At 35.2% G+C, this 15,756-nt stretch overlaps 1 long non-coding RNA gene across 1 annotated transcript in view; it reads right to left on the bottom strand.

Annotated features, from left to right (window-relative positions):
- The window catches only part of LOC117998920, a 96,240-nt gene extending 87,534 nt beyond the window's left edge, over positions 1-8,706 (bottom strand). Inside the window, exons 1-2 of the long non-coding RNA XR_004676139.1 lie at positions 8,495-8,706; positions 6,521-6,599 (exon numbers count right to left, since the gene is read on the bottom strand). This is a non-coding gene — a long non-coding RNA (uncharacterized LOC117998920). The remainder of the gene's footprint in view (positions 1-6,520; positions 6,600-8,494) is intronic.
- Positions 8,707-15,756: the final 7,050 nt, after the last annotated feature.

Here is a 15,756-nt window from a genome sequence, read left to right as displayed (position 1 = left end):
ATGAAAGATTACTTGAAGTTCAGAAGAGATTGAATACGCCCACCCACCAGTGAAAATGAAGGGTGGTCACAAGTACCAGCAAGGTACCACATGCAAAACATTTATCTAATGATAATTTAACATGCATTTAATTATACAGTCTATATATCCTTCTAAGCCTCTAAAAGCAGCTCCTAAATAACTACTAAACTTTGCCATCCTTTAATCCTATAGTTCTTTCAATTATAAAACATTTTGAAGGGCTGAATATTTCAAATCAACAGTTAAATATAATGCAATATCAAAATTTTCTAAGACTTTAAAAGTTTGATATATGTCCATTCAAGCCATTAAAATTCCATTCAATCAAAGGAGCATTATACTTTCCCCCTGCTTTTCTCATTTTATTGCAACAAAAAATATCAAGTGCATTTATAACTTAGAAGTGGTTTCAGCGACCCAGAGCAAAAGACTAAGGGCTGCAATAATTATCTTGACATTAATAATGTTTTCAAGGCACAAGTGTTTTGTTCTTTTGTCTGTTTGTTTTATAATTGTTGTTGCTTCTCCCGGAGAAAGAAAATTGATCATTCACTTGTCTGAATTCTGACTTGTCTCTTATATTACAGAGCTTGAAAAAAAACCTTAAGGTAACATTTCAAGAGCACCCTCACAATAACTTCACTATTTTTGTTTCTCTTATCTCAAGACAGAAATACTAGATAAAATTAAAAAGAATGACAAAGCAGGTATTTCATACTTATCCATGATTCTTTTTACTGCATCTATGTAGTAAAAATAAAAATGTACAGAAATATATACCTTAGAAATGATCCTTTAATAAGCAATAAAAATGGTTTATTGCTGGATTTTGCCTCATGAATGTATAAAGCAAAATTCTATTATACAGTGTATGTACACATACATGTCTATGTTTATATCTCTGCTGGGCTGCCAATCAGTGGCCAGATCTTCCTGTCCATGTTAGAGCATGGGTCTGAGGCTCACTGTCTTTTCCTTGTCTCTTCATCAATTTCTCTGTTGTCTGTATCTGCTTGCCTGTGCTTATCTGCCTGCCTACTCATCCACATCTCTCTGTAGTATGTTTCTGGCTGGTTGTCAGTTAGCCTGTCCCTGTGTATTGGTCCGTCCATCCCTGCCCCATTGTCAGTTCCGATCTGTCAATCTTTCTCCACATTTACTTGTCAGCCTGCCCCTGCTTGCATACCTGTTGGTCTCTCTATATATATATCAGTATGCAGGTACATTCCTGTCTATGATTCTATGTGTACCTAGGTGCAGATTAAACTATTTCCTTTAGTCCAGATTTAGTCTGTCCTCTATCCTATGAACTATGTGGGTGTTGACCAAAGGTTTGGAGATAGCAAGAAGGGGTTTCAAAATGAAAACGAGAGTGGTAACTAAAGCCAAATACAACTGTTCTCAGAGTCAAAGGAGAATATATAAGAACTTAAACACTTCAGAGAATTGTTTTTATGGGAATATCCCAGTTCTCAGCATTATTCTTGAGATCCAGTCTACTCCCACCCCTGTTGACAACCTAAAAATAATTTTCTTCTTTGGCAATGCAGACCTTCATCCCTTCATGTAAATTCCACCAATTCTCATAAAGATTTTCCCTTTCCTAAAATATTCCCATGTTTTACCCCACAAGAATAATCTGAAGGAGAAAAAACAAAATTCCTGGCAGAACATTTTCTAAAGCTTAAGTTATTTTGTAAGTAAGAGGAGGGTGAGAGAGAATTGCAAGATAACCCAGGGTGGTTTTTAATGCTCTAATTCCCATATATTTCAAGGTCCACTTGCTGGTGAAGACAGAAGATGAATCTCAATATCCTGTCTGTGAACTAAAGATTTGCCTTTCAAATCTCCCATGGGTGATTCGTGGAAAAAAACACAGACAGGGCACACACAGACATGCACACAAATGCCTTCGCACACAGATTCACATGGCTACTCACGTACTTCTCAAAAAAAATTAGAGTAAATATAAATTCATATTAAAGATAAACAATTCCAGAACAACAGAATGCCCATAGTTATCCACTGTCCCAATAAATATAACCAAAGAAAGTTTACTTTGGTTTTGCTCTACAATGTCCAGGGACCTAACAGAACCTAAAATAACAAGACCCATTGCAATAATTTTCTAAGCAGTAATAGTGCTTTGTTAAGGTTCTACATATACACATGCATATATTTTAATTACTAGACATTATAATTCAAAGCTGAAACTATTAAAACCACTTTACTTCGATAGATTTTGGCAGGTGATGGACAACTTTCTACTTTATGGTGATTACACTTCTTATATTAGATGTGGATATCGGACAATATCACAAGAATTTCTGTGTGTTAATGAAGTGACAGAAGAGTAATTTATGAAGTAGGTCAAACGTATTTATACCACATGGTAGTAGTGGCCTCTTTTTCCTCTCAAAGATGTTCTACCAAATTCAGATATAGCTAGAAAATATGATTCAGTTCTACAGAAATACTGAAGGCATATCAGATGTATTGATGAAATTAAAAAGGACAATCCAGGAATTCACACAACACACAACATACCCTCCCTAGAATTAAAGCAGAATTGCTACCTGGCAAAGTTTTCATTTGAACAGGTCGTCCTTTGACCACATTCAAACTGAGTACCTGTTGATTCCATGAAAATAACCTGAAATAATACAGTATTTATACCCAGTAGTCAGTTTGGTTATTCATTGTTTCCCCATTTAATATGAATTATTAAACTAAGCATTAACTTACTTACATGCAAAATTAAATGTGAAATTCCTGTGAGCTTCAAAATTATAGCATTTTGTTCTTTAGGTTTCCTTTGATAAACCTAACCTCTTTAACCATACTCATTCACCATATGATATTTTGAAGACAAAAAAAGTCTTTAAAAGATAATTCATGAACTCCGTAAGAAAAGACAAACAGAAACTGCATAATTAACTAAAAAAACATCATGCCTACTACATTCACATAAAAATATGGGATTGAAATCAGCACTGCATCATTTCCCTTCTCTTTCACCTGAATTGCTGTTTGACATGTATTTTTCAACATTTTCACAGCTGTTCTTACAGTAAACATAAGCCATTATAGTACAGTGGTTAAATGCAAGACTCTGAGCCGAAGATTCTCTATCCAAACCTTGGTTAAACACTAAGCTACTTATGCCAAATAACCACGGGCAATTGCTCTCTGTCTCGATTTCCACATCAGAGAAATGATTATAACAGCAGCCACCTTGCAAGGCTATTGGTAGGATTAACATGAGAAAATATATGTTGTGTTTAGAATAGTCTTTAGCACACAGAATGTACTCGACAAATGCAAAATGTTATTAATATTTATCAGATGGCATTCTAACTTTAGGGCTTTAAAGGGTCCATTAAGAGTGAAAGTAATATGCTCTATAGATATCCACATCAAATTGAGGAATTTGGAAGGATTTTGGCAGAAGAAAAGGATAAAGTGATATTTTTAGGCTAAAAATCAGTGGTTATCTGCAAAGTAGACTATCTTGAACATGGAAGTTTAGGGTTTATATTTGGCCCAAACTTTGGAAGATCTTTCTGTTCTAGAATAAGGGTTGGAAAACTATGCTCATGACCAAATATGGCCCCTAAAAGCATTTGTTTTCTTGTTTTTGTTTCACATTTTTAAAAGGGTGAATAGGGACAAAGAGGGAAGAATGAGGAGGAATATGTGACAGAGAGCTTATGGAGCCCCAAAATCTAAAATGTTTACTCTATTAGTTTTCTAGGGCTTTTGGAACAAAGTACCACAGACTGGGTGGTATAAACAACAGAATTTTTTTTTCCTCACAATTCTGGAGGCTAGAAGCTGAGATCAAAGTATCAGGAGAGTTGGTTTCTTTTCAGGCCTAGTTCTTGGCTCAATAGCTGCCTTTTCCTGGTGTCTTTACATGGTCTTCCCTCCGTACGTGTCTGTGTCTGTTTCCTCTTCTTATAGGGACATCAGTCATACTGGGTTAGGATTTACCTTAATGACCTGATTTTAATTTAATCACTTCTTTAAGAAACGCTGTCTTCAAATACACTCACATTGTGGGTACTAGGAGTTAGAACTTTAGCATATGAATTTTATGGAGAGACAGTTCAGTCCCTAACTTTTATTAGTTGGCCGTTCACAGAAAAAGTTTACTAGCCTGTGTTCTGGAAGCCGAGGACGTTATACACGACATGTGAAACAGTATCTTTGTGCCTCTTTTAATATGTGTTTGTCAATACAAATGGAGACACAAGGGGAGACTCACTAAGCTCTGAGAGATCTGTTTTCCCATTAAGATATGCTGAGAGAAAAACACCTCAAGGAATTGGTAGCTAAGCTTTTTAAAGGTGAGGTCAAAGGGGCAGGGCTGACTTAATGAAAATAAGAGGAAGCCATAGGCAGAGAAGAATGTAGGTGAACACATATCTGGGTCCCCCAAAGGGGGTCAGATAATCACACTGAATAATAGGAAGCCCAATATCAGGGACAGGCCTGAAGATGGTGATGTTGTGATAGCTAACCAACACTCAGTACCATTTTTTAGTATTTACCTCAACAAGCCCCTATAGCTGATTTTATGATATTTTGTCACTCATTCCACACATATGAATATTATTATTGCCCTCCCACACACATTTATAGATTAGAAACTGAGTTGGAATTAGAACACAGGTTCTAATCTCCTTAGGTACTGAGTCAAAATATCCAAAGTTTGGAATCAAATAGCAATAGAACAAGAAATTCAAGGGTCTTGTAGAGAATGAAGTCAGATGCTTAAACCTTCACTTTATTGGTGATAGGTCGATTCATTGATTTTAAGACAGGATTGGCACTGACGACAGATATGGACTCAAAAGCAAAGAAAAGAAAAGAAAAGAGAAGAGAAAAGAAAAGAAAGAAAAGCTTTTCAGCAGGTACTTGCTTTCGTGTCCACATTTTGATCTAGTCATAATGTACAAGATAATTTCCTATAACACACTTTCAAAATAATTACTGGGTGGTTCCCTTTTATAAAGAGGACATTTGTACATCTGTTTCCAAATTCCAATAAAATATATGAAAGACATGTATGATGATTAATTTACTTCCCAGTATAACTCACAATATTAAAGTAGGTTTTCTGTATATGCTTATTAAGTCAATATGAAATGTATTCGAGAAATTCAGACTCAGAATTTTTCAGCAGTCTTGTGACCTAAAGAAAGCAGTTTCTAGCTTGGATTTGCATACTATTTTTGTAAAGATTCAAACTCACAGTTAAGGTCAACATCTGGCTGGATTGAACATTCATATTTAACAGTTTCACTCTCATTAAAAAATGTTTATCATTTTTTCAAAGCAAAAACTGTCTTTTGTTTTAATAAAAGTATTCATATATTTGCTTTGTTCCTTGAGGGGGTGGTTTGTATGCTTAAACTACTCTGTGCAGTTAGAATTTGAGGCCATCTCACTAGACAAGCCACTGTAGCAAAATAAAATGCAAACAAGAAGGGCAAAGGGAGCAACAAAATGAGCAAGAGGATTTACTGGCTTGTCTTCTATTTCCATATCTTCTGGGAGGAGGGAAAAATGGGAATATGAGATATAGTTCTATCTGCTTTCTCTGGTAAGGTATGGTTGAAAATTTAGCTGTTTGATAGCCATAGAGAATTATGCCAACCTATTTCTCAAGCTAATCTTAATTTTTAATTTTATCTATGTAGAGAGTACTTCTCTAGAGTACTCTAGTGCTGGGCAATAACTACATGATCAATAGATTATTTTTATCACTAAGACCTTTAAACAATGGATCTATGATAATACACATATACACATACACACATATTCATACATACACATGCATCATTGAAGAAAGATGAGTCAAGGTGGTTTCAGTTGGTACATTCTGTATGTGAGACTCTATGATACAGTGCATTCAGAAATAATACTGTTTATTAAACATATGTTGTGCATGCTCTATGTGCTTGTTAGTTAATGTGTGTGATCTCTGCTACCCACAAAAATCCAAAAGGTAGATACCATTATCTCTATTATACACCTAATAGGAGAGAGGTATGTGGGAGACCAATTAACTGACACAAATTTGCTTAACACATTTAAATCTAGTTTTCCTTGTCCTTAATCCAATGTTCTGCCTATGATGACATTTTGACCTATGGAGTAGAGTGAAGAGAGTATTTGAATACAATTGGATGATAAGTCTAGGATCCACAGTAAAGTTGAATGCAAATCATTGACTGAATACAGGGTATTTCATGTCTTACATGTGCATAAGCAGCCACTAAAAAGCCAGCCTTAAATGCCTTCCTCTGTGAGCACCAATTAGAAGTCCTGAAATATTAATAAACTGGCTGATTTAAGAGAAAATACCATTATGTACTTTCTTCCTACATCTTGCTTTGAAACACCAAACAGATCATGGGCACTCAATAAATATTAAATATTTAAGAGCAACTAATAAAATGAAATTACAGTAATATTTTTGCAATGAACTCACCATTAGATGATGTAAAACAAGTTTTAGCACTAGACCTGGAAGCTGAGCGGATTTAGATAGCTGGGTAAGTGAATGAACCCTATAGGGAGGCAAGAGACACTAGCATGATATGGTAGAAAAGGTTAATAAGAGGTCAGAGCAATAAAAATTTTTATTGCAATTTGACAACTAAAACTGCCCCTCCTGATTTTTCTATTTGTTCTATTCATCTAACATCCAAAATATAAATTAAAGGATATATTACTAAGCTGTTGTTATATCTTCCCTATGCTGGAATAAATAAATGATAAATCACTTTAGCTTTGAAATTCATATCAGTGAATTATAAAACTCTGAGACACTCAGGAGTATATGCAGTTTCAGAGAGCATACTTCTGTAGATCTAAATTAGAGCTGCAAGTTACTGGGGAAGAAACCAGACTGGAAGCAAGCTCACTTTTTTTTTTTTCCTTAAGTGAGTGGAGGGAAAACATTCCATAAAGGAGAGAAAGCTTGCCAAATGGAGGAATCCATAGGGAAACCTTAATTTAAGCCCCTGTTCCTCAATTCTTGTAAGATTCATCAAAAAAAGAAGCACTTAGAAGTACTCTTTGGGGACCCTATTCTCCTTCATCTTTTTCCATTTTTTGCCTTTTATAATCCCTCTGGGATAAGAGAAAATAAACTCCAAGTAACTATTTGGGTGACTCAATCCTTCTCCCTCTCCTTCGTTCTTCTAATAGTCTCTCAAATGCTCAAAAGAAATGAGAACACATTTAACAAGTGCTTTCGTGAAGCTGAGCCACCATTTCCTCTCCCGAGCCTGTGATTAACCCACTGATGGGTCCACAAACTCTGTGTTCCAGTCCAAATACAGCAGCAGGTAGACCCGCTCCAGGTCAAACACACCTGCTATTCTACCTATTCTAATAGTCATTTTTAACATGGGAGAATATCAATACCATGGTAGGGTTCACTGAGCCTATTCACACAGTAATAAAACACTTAAAAACATCAAGAGCCCTAATATCATATTTTAAAATATTTCTTCAGTTTTCATAAACTTACTGCGATTAGTATGTGCTTGCTTTCTATCCTACACTCCTACTCACTTGCTGACACAAAACACCCCCCTACACACATACCTTTAACTTTTAGGAAACAAGCACAGTAGTCACCCCTTTTCCTGTTCTAATATATCATAGGTATAATAAGCTAGATTTCAGGGTAGGGTAAGGCTTTCTCCATTTTTATTAATTCAGTTAATATTCAAAAGTTTGCCAGCTTTTCACATTTTACTTTGCTAAATAATTTTGTATACTTCATAAATGTATTGGGGTTGTTCACTTAACAGAACAAAGTTGAATAAGAAAATTTTTATGGTAAGCATGTTTTACTAAAAATGTAGCAATTAATTTTAGGAAGATTCTTTCAAACTTAAAAATAAAGACCTATAAAGCCAGAAAAGTACATCAATATAATATTCTTATGAAGACTCCCACTGGAGTTTCTTTAAATTGAATACTTTTATCATTCATATATTTATGTACTGTAAATATCAATGGCACCAAAATTAACAGCAGCATTTGAGATAAAGTTGAGAATATAATGAGGAAACATCTCGATCATGTAAAAATATTTTTTTAAGATATATAAGGTTAACTGAGTTCCCAAAGTATGTATTTCCCTTCATTATACGCTGCAGCTACAAAAAAATCCTCAAGAGAATTAATATGAACTTATGATAATGCAGCCTGCAGCACGGTTTTGTTTTGGTTTTGCCTGTTTTTGCTGACAATGCAATTCAAACTATACCCTACTAATCTTTACTAAAGGAGTCAGATTATTCACCTATAAACAAGCAGCCATAAAGTGTCATTCTTCAGTCAATACTGACTACTTAACATCTTTCTCTTTTTTACCGGTTTGGATCTCCAGCTCATTAGATCATTACCTGATAAATAGGAGAGGGTAATGAATTGAGAAAATACGTACCTTCAGAGAAAACCTGCCCGATAACAATAATCCATTAGAAAACTGGCAATATCCTCTGATCTATTGCCCGCAAAGCTATGACTTGATGGAGAGTTTCATTCCCTGGGCTCAGTTCTCCAGAAGAAAATCAGCACAATTTAAATATTTCTTGGAATGTGACAGCTCTCCAGATCCCTGGTTGCATTCTGTTCCCCAGGGATGGCAATCTGGTGTCCCTGTGTGCATAGAGCAGTGAAGATGAATTGAAAATGCTTGAGATAAATTAGGAATGGCTAAGTTAAAATTGTCTCTGCTCCAGACTCTCTCATCTGCAGTCTGTAAGCCTGTTTTTCTGTGAAAAAGCTAGATGGCAGGCTGCCTCAGTAAGTTCTTCTTAAGCGACACAGAGCATTTTCAATGAAGAAAAATTCTCCCATTATCTAAGCTAATGTGACTGCTGCTAAATCTAGTTTTTAAAGTGTCTACTGGCATGAAATTCATTTTCGCTATTGCCTTCCTTCAAACTACAGTCTAGAATCCATACCATCATGCTATATACATTTCTATCTGAGAGAAACATTTAAAGTTTTCAGCTAACATATTAAATCATACCCCTTTTGCAGTTTTAAAGATCATTTATGTATAGAACATGTCTTCTTTAGGTTCTAAAGCCATTTTACTTCACTGTATTATATGTAGAAGGTTTTGTTTTAAATTCCAGTACCTTAATATGAATAATACTATTTTTTATTAACAATCATTTCTTTTAATGTGGTCCCACGAAGAAATGCATCTTTTTCAATATAAGTTAAAATTCATAAGTTAGGGGTGCCTGGGTGGCTCAGTCGTTAAGCGTCTGCCTTCAGCTCAGGTCATGGTCCCAGGGTCCTGGGATCGAGCCCCACATCAGGCTCTCTGCTCCACGGGAGGCCTGCTTCTCCCTCTCCCACTCCCTCCTGCTTGTGTTCCCTCTCTCACTGTGTCTCTCTCTCTGTCAAATAAATAAAATCTTTAAAAAAAAATTTCAGAAGTTATATACAAATAGAAAAGGGGATATAGAATCCTAATATGTGACCACAGAAGTAAATTTTACTCTTTGAATATCCTCCTAAAGAAAATAAGATGTTCCAAATTAAACCATGTTTCATAAATGATTCTCCTTCTAAATAAAAACAAGCCATTTTTGAATTCTGTTTCAGTTGAATGATGCGTTGCGATATAATATTTTTTTCTGCTGAATTAGATAGTTCTTTCAGAATTTAATAATATTCTGAACTTTAGACAGTACACTTTACTTGGTGTGTTGGCAATACACAAAACACAGAAGGGTCATCAAAATTTTCAGCTCCATTTTGTTACTTGGATTTTCTATATAAAACAACTTTTACATTATCAGAAAGGACAATTAAGAACATCATAATCCATAAGCTCATGTACCTTTTTTTAAATGTTGCTAAAAAAAAAAAAATCCCAATATTTCCTTCCATAACTTTCCTCATGACATTCTGTAATGCTCTGTGTCTGGTTATTTCTTGTGTAAACAAATTATTGCTCCCAAGACAAAAATTAGGTGTATACATTGTGAGGGAAGCAAAGATGATCTGATGTGATGACTTGAGAGCCAAAAGAAAAAGTAAATCAAATTTTCCATTTTCCCTCTATCCATCCTGTAACTGATCACTTTATTCAGGGGGTGGAGAGAAGAAGAAATAGGAGAGGCATAAGGAAACACTGGAACAAATGCTCCAGTTTCTCGCCCTCTTCAGAAGTGGTAACACTGTAGCTATCACTGGGGAAAAAAACACAAAAGAGTCCAAAAGAAGTAGCTTCAGTATCCCAGTTGGGAATTATAGTTATCTAACAGATTTTCAAAGACCATGAAAGAAAAAGAAAGGAAGGAAGGAAGGGAAGGAGGAAAGCTATTTATCACTCTCAATTGCCGTTTTTATAATGACCATGGTGGCTGAAGATACATAAAGCAAATGAAAAATGATAAAAGTTAATATATCTAATAGCTGACAATTGAATCAATATCCAACTGCTTTGCACTAATGTGCATTGGGAGCTCAGTTAATATAATAAATAATTACAGTAGTGAAAAGGGCACATACTTTAAGAATTTCAGATGTATATCTCCACTTAGAAACTGCCAATTTTATTAACACTGTATCGAAGATAAATTCAGGACCATATGCAACTATATATGAGTGATACCTAAACTATTCTTGGGGTATTAGGACTTGTTTCTTATTGGAAGTAACAGTTAAGAAAAGGCTAAGTAGAGCCTGGTTAAAAGGATAAGGAATATTTCCAGGCACTGGGAACAAAGCCCCAGGGGAAATATGCATATTACATTTGGATAAGTAAGAGTAATTCAGTATAGCTGAAGTGTAGAGTGAGGTATGAAGGGCATAAAAAAAGATGTGTCCAGAGAGATAATGAGTCATTTATGCTATATAAAGGAGTTTGGACTTTATCTTTGAATAGAGTCATTGAGGGCTCTTAAATCAGGGTGAGAAATAATCATATTTGCATTTCAGAAAGATCACTCTTCATGTCACACTAGTCAGGTAAAAAGCATCGCCACATACCTAGTTTGCCAAGCCAGACACTTAGTAGTCATACTATTTATGCCTTCTTCCTTTACTTCTAATATCCAGATCATTATCTATTAATTCTACCTTCTTTAAAATCTTTTGTTATTTCTAGCTTCCATGGTATTATTTCTAGCTTTCACCATCTCTTACCTACGTAATAGCAAGAACCTTTTATTTCATTTCCCTGTTTCAAGTGATTTGCTACATCAAAACCTCTTATATAGCTGCCAATTCTATCTAAAGTATGCATAGTTATATCATTCTCCTGCTTGTGACAATTTACTCGTTATCACCTGAAGAATAATGTGCAAATCTTTAAAATGATCTGCAAGTGTTGGTTTGAAACCTTGGGAACATCCGGAATGAAGTCTGAAACTGGACCCCATAGACAAAGGAGATGGAGAGACAGAAGAAGCAGGCCATTCCAGATGGGTAGGTGGCAAGTTTAATAAGCAAGCAAACTTATATGGGAGGCTTGTCTTGGGTGGATGAGTAGATCTCCACACCTTCCCTAAGCTTAAAAGTTAATATATAGGCTTTAACTGGGTTGAGCAGTCTCTGAAGTCTGTGTCCTTGAAAACAGCTCCCACTGTGGAAATGGTGTGCATAATGTACATTCCAAAATCAGAAGGGCTGCTCAGGTCCACTCACGGGTCAGAGGTCACATCCTCTTGATGACCTCCTCTAACAAGATCTGACTGCAGTGCTTTCTCAGTTGACAACTACCCTAACCAGACTGAAACCTTAAATATAAAAAAGACTAACCACATTGTTGGATTTTACTTCTAAAACCTCTACACATGCTGCCCCTTTTACCTAGAGTTTTTTTACTAGAACTATCTACATCTCCTTCATATGGATTTCCTAAATATGGAATATTTTTGTTAAATATTATTTTCTCTTCAAAGCCATCCTAATTCCTTCACATGGTCAATTTTGTTTTTTGAGGTAAGTTTTGTCTCTTATGTGATGATTTGGTGACCATCTCAATAAAGTCAATTTTCATGTAAAATATATATTCCCTTTTGGAAATTCCTCTCCCCTTCCCTTCCCACCGCTCCCCTCTCCTCTGCTGGATGCTCTCCTTTTCTTTCTCCCTCTCTCTCTCCCTTCCTTCCTTAACAATTTATGCTTGCTTTTCACTTTCCATACATTTATGTAGATTTATATATTTTAAGTTTGTGGCAAATACTGTACATCTCAATTCTCTTGTCGTCATTTTTTTCCTGGTGTTTTCATTTGTATTTTCCACTTCTCTCTTTTACTGTTTTTCTTCCTATTTTTTATTCTCCTCTCCATTCATTCTTCTATATTTTTCTATTCCTTTTGCTTCTTTCTGACCTGTTGCTGGCTTCATTTCTCCCCTCTTCTCCTCCTTTCTAATCCTTCACTATCTTTTTAAAGTTTTTATTTAAATTTCAGTTAGTTAGCATACAGCGTGATATCAGTTTCAGCTGTACAATATAGTGGTTCAACACTTCCATACATCACCCAGTGCTCATCACAGTAAGTGCTCTCCTTAATCCCCATCATCTATTTCACCCATCCCCCCACCCACCTCCTTCTGGTAACCATCAGTTTGTTCTCTATGTTCTCTATGTTAAGAGCCCCTTACTATCTTAAAAAAAAAAAAAAAAAAGACCTTGAAACCATCTTACTAACTTTTGGAGAAATATGCTAAAAAACTCTCCAACAACTCATTTTCTTATTCTCTTTAATTAACGATGCAAAAACTAAGTTGTGGGAAAGGGTTGCATTTGATTTTCATTATATAGTTGTGATATAGGTCTACACAGAAATTGGCTTTTTAATTATGTTGTTGTTAAACTCATGGTTCTCTGCAAGCTTTATTGTAAAATACTATTTTTCCCAAGTTACAACTTAACTTTAGTGTTCAAAATCTGAATGTATAGCAAAATTATTTTTATCATTCAAAATTTATTTTTAATAGCAATAATCAGAATGGAGATTTACTTCCTTTGTCACTGTATATGATTTATAAAATAATTTATTTTCTCTTAGTTTGATGTTAGCTATAGCAGTCCAAATATGTGGTTTATTTTATTAAAAATCAGCTCAACATTTACACATTTTTAAATTTTAATAACTTATTTATCCTTAAGAATTATTAGGGTGACCAACGTTACAACATGGGCGATAGTTGAAACATGATGAAGTTAAGAATAAAACAAACATTGACATAGCATTTTGCTTATATATAAAAGAGACATAAGTCTAGTAGATAGGAAATATTTATGAGAAGTTTAATAAACAGCAACTTACATAGAATATCTTTCTAAACTGACAGCATTGAGAAGAAATGGAGACTTACATTAAAAACATATTATAAATATTTAACTTAGGAATAAACTTAGCCAATGATGTGAAAGACTTGAACACTAAAAACTATAAAACATTACTAAAAAAAAAAAAATTAAAGAGGACACAAATCAATGGAAAGACATCCTGTGTACATGGATTGGAATACTTAATACAGTTAAGATGCCAATACCACTCAATGTTGTCTGAAGATTCTGTGCAATCCCTATCAAAATCCCAAAGGCATTTTTGGCAGATATAGAAAAATCCATTCTAAAATTCATATTGAAGCTCAAAGGACCTTGAGTAGCCAAAACAATCTTAAAACAGAAATCAAAATCGGAGATCTCATCTTCCTGATTTCAAAACTGACCACAAAGCCACAGTATGGTACTGGCATAAAGACAGACATATAGAACAGAAGAACACAGATAGTAAAAAAATTACATATATTTATATAAATTACATATATGGTCAAATGATTTTTTTCAAGATTTGTTTATTTTAGAGAGAGAGCAAGCATGAGCGAGAGGGGTAGAGGGAGAAAGAGAATCCCAAGCAGATCATGACCTAAGCCTGAAACCAAGAGTCAGGTGCTTAACAGACTGTGCCACCCAGGTGCCCCTTATTGAAATGATCTTAAACAATGGTAGATCATTCAAGGGAAAGGATAGTCTTTTTAACAGATGGTGCTGGGAGAATTACACGTCCACATGCAAAAGAATGAAGTTGAACACTTACACTATATATAGGAATTCACTCAAAATGGATCAAACACTTAAATGTAAAACATACAACTGTAAAACTCTAAGAAGAACATAGAGGGAAGCTTCATGATATTGCACTAGGCAATGAGTTCCTGGATATGACATCTGGAACTACTGGACGACATCAAATTTAAAAATTCTGAGCAAACAACACAATCCACAGAATCAAAAGGCAATTCACAGAATGGTAGAAAATATATGAAAATCATATATCAGATAAGGGATTAATAATTAAAACATTTAAAGAACTCCTAGAACTCAACACCAAAAAAAACCCCAAATAACACAATTTTAAAAAATAGGCAAAGGCCTTAAGTAAACATTTCTCTAAAGAAGATAGACAAATAGTCCATAAGCATATGAAAAGATGTTCAATATCACTAATCATTAGAGAAATACAAATCAAAACCATATGATCCAGCAATTGCACTACTGGGTATTTACCCCAAAGATACAAAAGTAGGGATCCGAAGGGGTACGTGCACCCCGATGTTTATAGCAGCAATGTCCACAATAGCCAAACTGTGGAAAGAGCCAAGATGTCCATCGACAGATGAATGGATAAAGAAGATGTGGTATATATATACAATGGAATATTATGCAGCCATCAAAAGGAATGAGATCTTGCCATTTGCAACGACGTGGATGGAACTGGAGGGTATTATGTTGAGTGAAATAAGTCAAACAGAGAAAGATATGTATCATATGATCTCACTGATATGAGGAATTCTTAATTGTAGGAAACAAACTGAGGGTTGCTGTAATGGAGGGTGGGGTGGGAGGGATGGGGTGACTGGGTGATAGACACTGGGGAGGGTATGTGCTCTGGTAAGCACTGTGAATTGTGCAAGACTGTTGAATCTCAGATCTGTACCTCTGAAACAAATAATGCAATATATGTTAAGAAAAAAAAAAAAGAAGAAGAAGAAGGTAGCGGGAGGGGAAGAATGAAGCGGGGGAAATTGGAGGGGTAGACAAACCATGAGAGACGATGGACTCTGAAAAACAAACTGAGGGTTCTAGAGGGGAGGGGAGTGGGAGAATGGGTTAGCCTGGTGGTGGGTATTGAGGAGGGCACATTCTGCATGGAGCACTGGGTGTTATGCGCAAACAATGAATCATGGAACACTTCATCTAAAACTAATGATGTAATGTATGGGGATTAACATAAGAATAAAAAAAAAGATGCTTTAACAAGTTAAAACAAAAAAAAACAAAAAAAAAACAAATGAGATACCCCTCATTAGGATGGGTTATCATCAGAAAAAAATAAATAAATAACAAGTGTTGGGGGGTGCCTGGGTGGCTCAGTCGGTTAAGCATCTGCCTTTGGCTTGGGTCACGATCCCAGGGTCCTGAGATTGAGTCTCGCATCAGGCTCCTTGCTCAGTGGAGAGTCTGCTTCTCCCTCTCCCCATCTCTCTGTCTCTGACAAAGAAATAAATAAAATCTTAAAAAAAAAAAAAAGTGTTGGTGAGGATATGGAGAAATTCAAACTCCAGTGCACTATTAGTAGGAATATAAAATGCTGAAGCTGCTATGAAAAACAATATGGCAGATCCTCAAAAAATTAAAAGTAGAGTTACTATCTGATCTAGTA

Source organism: Mirounga leonina, unplaced genomic scaffold (genome assembly GCF_011800145.1).
Source record: "Mirounga leonina isolate KUSES-001 unplaced genomic scaffold, KU_Mleo_1.0 Mir_418, whole genome shotgun sequence".
Taxonomy (NCBI): domain Eukaryota; kingdom Metazoa; phylum Chordata; class Mammalia; order Carnivora; family Phocidae; genus Mirounga; species Mirounga leonina.
The sequence above is the reverse complement of the archived record's forward strand: the minus strand, read 5'-3'. Positions and strand labels throughout refer to the sequence as shown.